Below are 7,540 nucleotides of genomic sequence, written 5' to 3'. Positions count from 1 at the left end.
CATGTGTTTATGTGCAGCACTGTCACAGTGTGTTGTTCAATGCATGTTCACATTGAGTGTTGTGGGTTTGCTTACATTACCTACTGCTTTACTGTAAATACTAAGTTACTTTGCTAAAGACATACATTCAAAGTACCAAGCCAAGGTAAGAATGATAACTGTTAATGGTTGCAGATATATCCATATCATTACTGTAGGCTATCTGAATGCAACAACACATGTTGTCAGTGTAGTTTGTTTAACTAACAGTATTATATATTACTGTACTCATATGTATGCACTTGTTCAGCACACCATGTTTTAGCTGGTAGAATAAATAGTTATATATTAGTTAATATTGCAATAGTGTTGTATTTGGTTTTATGTCCAGTGCTTTAAGAGCTTGTTTAAAAAGTTTACAAAGGGGCTGTATTGTTGTTGTACAGGTCTGTGGCCAGTAGGTGGTAGAACAAGACAGATGTGATAATATCATAGAGTGCATGCACATCGTAGCTGCACTCCTACTTAAGTAACTATAAATATATTTGAAATTTATTAAACTTTGTTGGATTGTCCTTGAGATATTAAAATCAGAAATCCTAAAAAAAAATGTTGACAACTTCTACCTTTTCTCCTTTACTAACCTCTCAAGATTAGGATTGTTTACTTTTTTAATTCAGAAAAGAACATAGCAACAGTCATGGACAAATGTAAAGACAGGCATGAGTGAAATAGCTGGAAAATTATTTTCTACAAACAATAAATCTACAAACACTTAATGTGTAAAACATGTTTAGTCTTAAACCTCACTGTTGTCCAATTCCAGGCCTGGCCAGGGCCGGGATTGGCTCTTGTCAGAGTTGTTCAGATCCTTCCGCTTGCCCATTTTTCATCAGAATCAGAAGGAGCTTTATTGCCAAGTAGTGTTTTACACATATGAGGAATTTGCTGTGGTGATAAGGTGCTACACGTAGACAAACATACAGTCAACATAAATAAATAAATGTGGAAATATATAAATATGGAATTGAAGAACAACATTGCAGATATATACATGTGCATTATTCTGTGTCTGTGCCGTGCAGTAACGTAGTAACGTAATGGAAGAGAATATTGTGTACATATAAATATATAAACTGACAACATAAAAATATACAACAACAAAGATCAACAATCAACAACAAATATGTGCGACTTGCCAGGTCTGAGCCCGACACGAGATGAAACAGTATTTACATGTGCAGGTGACATTTGTATCGTTTGCAAGGTGGGTAGTGTCAGTGGGGGACCCGGGCCTTGTTGATGAGGCTAGTTGCAGATGGGAAGAAACTGTTTTTGTAGCGAGAGGTTTTGGTCCTGATGGACCGCAGCCTCCTGTCAGAGGGGAGAGTCTGAAACAGTTTGTGTCCGGGGTGGGAGGAGTCAGCTGCAATCTTTCCTGCTCGCCTCAGAGTCCTCGAGGAGTACAGGTCCAGAAGAGAAGGAAGATTGCAGCCAATCACCTTTCTCTGCAGAGCGAATGATACGCTGCAGCCTGCCCTTGTCCCTGGCAGTGGCAGCAGCGTACCAGATGGTGATGGAGGAGGTGAGGATGGACTCAATGATGGCAGTGTAGAAGTGCACCATCACTGTCTTTGGCAGGCTGAACTTCTTCAGCTGCCGCAGGAAGTACATCCTCTGCTGGGCCTTCTTGGTGAGGGAGGTGATGTTCAGCTCCCTCTTGAGGTCCTGGGAGATGATGGTGCCCAGGAAGCGGAAGGAGTCCACAGTGGTGACCGAGGAGTCACACAGGATGATGGGGGAGGGTGGGGCTGGGCTCTTTCTGAAGTCCACGACCATCTCCACGGTCTTCAGAGCGTTGAGCTCCAGACTGTTCTGGCTGCACCAGGTCACCAGATGGGCGATCTCCCACCTGTAGGCGGACTCGTCCCCACCTGAGATGAGCCCAATGAGGGTGGTGTCGTCCACAAACTGCTTCTAACACATCAACTTTGAGGACAAATGTTCACATGCTGCCTAATATATCCCAACCACTGACAGGTACCATGATAACATGATAATCAGTGTTATTCACTTCACCGGTCAGTGGTCATAATGTTATGGCTAATTGGTGTAGTGCCTTTGTATACTACTGAAAAGACTTAAATAAAAAACAGAATTAAGTTCTACAATTATAAATGTCATTGTCATAATGAATAAATATATAGATCGTTCAGGAAGTAGTGTTGTCAGCATTGTTGCACTAATACATGAAGAAAAGAGAAGTTTTTGTTATAAGAATATGATTGGAAGAACAGGAGAAACCTCATTGTTGACCAGCTGTATGCTACCCTTATAACAGACTCCCTCTGTCTTTCTTGTCTTGAATTATATTTAGATGTGCATTGTTAGTATTAAGTATGTAGATGCATTGATCATATATAGTATCTTAAGAATAATTCAGGCTATAATTAATGGTAAGTGCTACTTAATGCAATGTAAACTCAGTATCTTGAGTATGTTCAAGTCACTCTAAACAAAAAGGACAGGAAACAGACCAGAAAGGTAATTAATTTAATCAGCAAACTGAGAAGCACTTTAATCAGTTGACCTACAAACTCCCAAGCTGTAAACCTTTCTTCTAGACTGTGCAGATAGAAGAGAGACAATAGACAATAGAGCTCACAGCTAGAAGGGCAAATTTTTTTTCCCACCAATTTATGGTGGAAATGTCTTTTTTATTTAATAGAAAACACAAAATTCAGGTGGCAGGTGACATTTCAAAATATAAAAATAACAGTGGAATATAGTGCAGGGATTTCTTTAGTTCTGTTTGGACAATGCACATTTGTTTATTCTGTATTTACATTGCATTTCATGTTTTCTAATTGTGCAAATAAACTGAACATTTTTACCAAATGGTTTAAAAAAGTGATGGAGACAAAATCAGCCATGACATGTCCCTAGAGTCCCCAGAGTCCTGAGTGTAAATGACACAGGACATACTTAACAAATGCTTAAAATGACTGCTGATAACTACACTGTAGCCTGTAGTAATCTATTGATTACTTGCATATGAATGCTCAATTTAAAAGGCCATGACTAAAGTTTCTACCTTGTATCCAGACTGACTTCTACAATTAAAATGCAAATGAGGTGGGTGTGGCTTATAACGAGAGGCCACACCCCCTAAGAGGAGGCCAGTTCAAGGAAAGGTTGGTGGTTCAAGGAAAGACAAGTACGCCGGGTTTTGTGCTTATGTGTAAGCAGGTAACTTTGCATAAATAATTCAACTACTTTCCATGATCAGGATTAAAGGTCAGAGAAACCAAGTGCTTAAGTATCACTGTGGCAAAATGAATAGGGCACATCATCAGTAACATGTCCTTGTATCCAGAATCATTTATTAATTGACACTTACACACCATTAGCCTCTGCAACTCTCAATAAATCACTTTATGCTTTCCAAATACCAATCAAATGAATGTATAGATCATTGGAAGCTGGGCTAGGCAATCCCGCCGCAGGACACATCGCCCATCACGGCGCTTCTTTCCAGTCACTCCGCCTCTGACAGACGTTGGACATCGCCGCTCCCGCAGCTCGTCGAAAAGAAAGTAAGCGCAAGATAACAGTCAAAGTCAGTAAACATTAAATGTTGTTATTTTAGTCCTTAAATAGCCACACACGTTATATTTCCAGCCGTCGCACAAAGTCATTTTATCGCTTTGTTGTGGGCTGTCAAATTACGTTATAACGTTACGGAAACTTCAGTCAGCTTAACGTTAACTTAGCTAACTGTCAGCAGTTTGTTAAGCTAACGTTAACTTACTAACTTGTTAACGTGAACTTACTTGTTATAACGTTGATATATTACTATAAGTGGAAACAGCCATGTGTTGTTTTATTCTCTTTTTAAGTAACTTAGCCACACGTTAAATTTCCAGGCGTCGCGCAAAGTCATATTTACGTTTTGTCGATAACTTAGTCACAACAGTGTGCAACTTTAGTCATCATAACGTTAGCATAACGCTAAGTTACTAACTCACGTTTTATAACGTTAACTGTAATATTACTAGTGGAAACAGTGAGTAGTTACAGAAACATTTTATTTAAAAGTTTTATTATCTTAGCTTACCAACGTTACCCGTTTAAGACAGGCGTGGTTAGGTTAACGTTAGTTATCTAAGCTAACGTTACTTAGCAAATGACATTTAAGAGATGACATTCATTTAATTAATTCATTTTAATTAAAATATTGTTTCTCCAAGTTATAATGCCCACCTGAAGGCTAGGTAAGACTGACAGTTGCTAATGATTTTAGATATATCCGTGTCATTACTGTGTCTGAATTCAACAACACGTTATCAGGGTTGCTTATAAACATAATTATACTACTGTAACAATTACTCATAAATATGCACTTTTTCAGCACACCATGTTTCTGTGATACATAGTTGTAACTATTACAACTATTATTATTTCCATATTATTAGATGAGCACTAAACCTAAGAGCCACAGCCGTGGCCTGTAATTGTGGATTCCACGCTGTTAAGGTGATCTCTTTAAAAATGATATCTCATTATTGTTAATCTTGCGTCACGTGTCTGTTACAATGCTGTTGCTGTTACATTACATGTCAGAATGCTGTTGTTTTAGCAGCCTGCAACACAGACTCCCGCTGAAGCCCGGACTGAGTCTGAGGCTCAGTCTATGGTCTCAGACTCGGACCCTGGTGCGACCCCTCAGTTTGTGGCCTCAGACTCAGACCCTGGTGCAACTACTGCAGCTCCCAGGTCTTTCCTGCAGCCCCATGTGAGTTTGTCAATGGTGAATATTTTCTTCGTAATAAATTTTTGTACAAATGTAAATAAATCATTTTGTATGTGTTGCGTCATAAAAGTAAGTCTTTTTGTCCTTTCAGTTCACTCAAGCTATGGAGGAGGGGGGATCCTTTATTTATGCAATAAACTAATTCTTATTTGTTATTGTCGTCCAAACAGGATGAGTCCGGAGGAGTTTCTTCAGCCACTGCTGGTGCTGCAGCTTCGTTCTGGTTGCCGGGGGAGCTGAGCAAGACCATTCCTGTGCAGGACCAGAGTTGGATTGCCAGCACCCTCTTTCCCTCCGGCAAACTGCGGCCAGATTTGGAGCTGTGGTATGAGCCCCCTGTCCCAGCGCTCATTTACCACCAGACACCGGCACCCGACCACTTCTTCACCCATCGGCTGATGGTGTGGATGCCATACCACCTGTGGAAGGTGAGGGTGTCCTGCCCGGCTTGTGGGAAGCAGCTGACGGGCTATGGTGTCCACAAGAGGGCTCGGAAGGTCCTGGACATCGACAGGTATTACCTGATGCTGACAGAGACACTCAGGTGCACTGTGTGTTCCCTGAACTATCTGTCTACCAGTCAGACTGTCCGGGACCAGCTGGACCTGCCACACCAGAAGCTGTTTGAGGTGATCCTGACACGCAAGTGAGTAAAGCCATTTTGAAATGTTTGTGAAATTATCCTCCAGTAAACATGTAACTAATCACTGTATCTCAAGGAAAGTCAAACATGGTTTAATCAATTTCAAATGTATTCGTAATTACTTATACAATACAGGTGCAGCTACAATGTACATACACTCTATGGCATTATCACATCTGTCTTATTGTACAACCTCCTGGCCTGCAACAATACAACCTTTTTTGTAAATGGTTTAAACAAGCTCTTACAGGTCCAGTGTGTAATATTTAGGAGGATCTGTTGACAGAAATGTAATATAATATCCATAACTATGTTTTCAGTGGTGTTTAAAGACCTTACAGAATGAACCGTTATGTTTTTATTACCTTAGAATGAGCCATTTCTGTCTACAGACACCGTGGGTCCTCTTACATGGAAGTCACCATTTAGCAGCGCTATGTATCTACACTAGCCCAAACAGACAAACGGCTCTACAGAGTGCATTTCGTCACTACGTTGAATACATATGAAGAAGAAGGACAAGTAACGTTAGTAGTAGTAGTAGTTGACTGGTTTATTAGAAGTCAGAAAAGAAGCAGCTGCGTCCTCTGTGGATGCTGCCTCTGCCCAGTCTGCCGTTCTCCCCCCTGTGCGCCCCCTGCACTAGGCAGCGCCGTGGGCCTGGCAGAGGTGAAGAGGAAGGTCTCACCCACAGTTGTGACAACGGTGGCTATGAAGCTGCGTCCCCAGTGGCAGCTCTTCCCTGCTCCACCCTCGGGTCCTCAGCAGGTGATGCAGCCACAGCTCATCCCTTCTCCACACTCGGGTCCTCAGCTACAGCTCACCCCTGCTCCACCCTCGGGTCCTCAGCAGGTGATGCAGCCACAGCTCATCCCTGCTCCACACTCAGGTCCTCAGCTACAGCTCACCCCTGCTCCACCCTCGGATCCTCAGCCACAGCTCATCCCTGCTCCACCCACATTCCCTCAGTTCCTGATGCTGGCTCCAAAGGCCCTGGGTGTCAGCCTCTCCTCAGCTCCTCCTGCTCCTGCTTCAGTCCCGCGAAAACTGACCCGTAAGGTACAGCACAACACGTGCAAGAAATGCGGGCAGTTCAGGACAGCTGAAACTGGACACAGCCAATACAAGGGTGTGGTTTACTGCCCCTCTGTAGAGGCTGTCCCAAAGGAGCAGTGGTTGGAGAACATCAAAAAACAGAAATGATTGTTTATCCCCCTACCAAAGGCTTGGACATTGGACACTTTTTATGTACATAGTTTTTATCTTATATTTAATGTTAATGTTAATTAAGTTCTAATGTTCAGTTTCTGTTGAAATTGATATAGGTGTTTTTTCAGTTGTATAGTAATTTGGTGGCTGTAGTTTGTGGTGCTGTTGAATTTTAATATTATATGGTATGTTTAATGTTTTTATGTCATCTTATACTGTGAAGTGTTTGACATTTTGTCTTCCCCAGTTTTATCAGTAAGGGATGACACACTTCATTGACTGAAAGTAAAAGTTTGTTTCATTCACATGTTTTGTTTGCAAAGTCTTGTTTTCAAACTGTCAAATAAATAGAGTGGAGTAAAAAGTACAAGCAGTTTCTCAGAGCCCAATTTTAAAATCAATGCTCTGTCAGTTCCCCTTCGAGGGAACTCGAACTGCGTCGGTTACGACACTATGGGAACGCCTCTAGGCGAAGCAGGTCTGAACGTGAATGAAATCACTCCAATCCTATTGGCCTGTTGCTAGAACGGTAAGGTGTGACGGAATAACCGGAGGAGTATAAAGCACACCTGTACACACTCATCATTAGCTTTTTTTTATTCAGCAGGCGCTCTGTATGTTGTTTGAAGAAAGCTCCAGTCCTACAAGCAGTGTGTCTTACCTGAAGAAGAAGTCTACCAGCATGTCCGGCAACCAGATGTACAGAAGGTGTGTTTCTTTTTTTCTTGCCCTCGGTACATCACGGATGGAGATTCTCATGAGATGTGTGTCTCATGTTTGGGGATGGAGCACGCACGGGCAGCTCTCGAGGGGGCTGACTGCGCCCGTTGCGAAGCCCTTTCCGTGCGGGTACTGAGGTACAGCATGGCTCTCTTTCCGAGGATGGCCGGATGTGT

The sequence above is a fragment of the Micropterus dolomieu genome, linkage group LG12 (assembly GCF_021292245.1).
Source record: "Micropterus dolomieu isolate WLL.071019.BEF.003 ecotype Adirondacks linkage group LG12, ASM2129224v1, whole genome shotgun sequence".
NCBI classification, from domain to species: Eukaryota; Metazoa; Chordata; class Actinopteri; order Centrarchiformes; family Centrarchidae; genus Micropterus; species Micropterus dolomieu.
Note: the sequence above shows the minus strand (reverse complement) of the source record.